This window comes from Meleagris gallopavo, unplaced genomic scaffold, assembly GCF_000146605.3.
Source record: "Meleagris gallopavo isolate NT-WF06-2002-E0010 breed Aviagen turkey brand Nicholas breeding stock unplaced genomic scaffold, Turkey_5.1 ChrUn_random_7180001942832, whole genome shotgun sequence".
Taxonomy (NCBI): Eukaryota; Metazoa; Chordata; class Aves; order Galliformes; family Phasianidae; genus Meleagris; species Meleagris gallopavo.
In genome coordinates this window covers 1-698 of record NW_011204702.1, presented here as the reverse complement: position 1 = coordinate 698, position 698 = coordinate 1, and the positions used below count along the sequence as shown (strand labels likewise).

The 698-nt window shown below is 50.9% G+C and overlaps 1 long non-coding RNA gene across 1 annotated transcript; it reads right to left on the bottom strand.

The window, feature by feature from the left end:
- Positions 1 to 4: 4 nt before the first annotated feature.
- On the bottom strand, positions 5 to 685 carry LOC109364948. Its single transcript, XR_002110690.2, has 3 exons — positions 530 to 685; positions 297 to 359; positions 5 to 46 (listed from the first exon to the last, which is right to left on the bottom strand). It is a non-coding gene; the product is annotated as an uncharacterized LOC109364948 (long non-coding RNA).
- Positions 686 to 698: the final 13 nt, after the last annotated feature.

Sequence of the window (698 nt, the reverse complement as noted above, 5' to 3'; positions counted from 1 at the left end):
CTTTGCACATGGCTGCGCTTCAGAGGAAGGCCACTGGCATCAGCTTCTGACAGAAAGGAGACAAGAAAGACATGAAGAGCCTCTCTATGGAGGAAGATTTGAGCACTGCCAGCCACAAACTTCTGGTCTCCAAGAGCAGTTCTGTCAATTGGCCTTTCTGCTGCTACAGCCTTGCGCCACTTCTGCAGTCAGCACAGAACTGCAGCGTCCTTTCCTCTCTCCTCCATCACACACAGCCCTGCGTGCAGCCCTGTTTAGAGGCGGTACCCACAGCACAGCTCACAAGAGCTTCTTACCTGCGGAGGCTTTCCGTTTCCCGCCTTGCCCCGCACCATTCCACAGATGTACAGGTTTTGTCCCTACAACAACAGATCATGTGTTGATTTCACAGACACCAGCAGGCAGCAGAAGTATTGTCCAGTAAGCCCATGTCCCCCCAGAAAACAGAAAGATGCTACTTGGACAGCCCAAACACAAACGCACAGTTCACTTCTCACTGCCCCTTGCTGCACTCCAAATGGATGCTTACTTGACATCCCTTACAGCACCGCAATCTTCAGCTGCCTTGATTCCTGAGTCCTCCTTTTGGACAGGAACCCTACAGAAAGTATCAACAAGTGAAAAATCATGAGGAAGAAGCATTTTCCCAGCTTTCTGCTGCCACGCAAGTAGTCTCTTGAGGAAGGCAATGCTTGGAA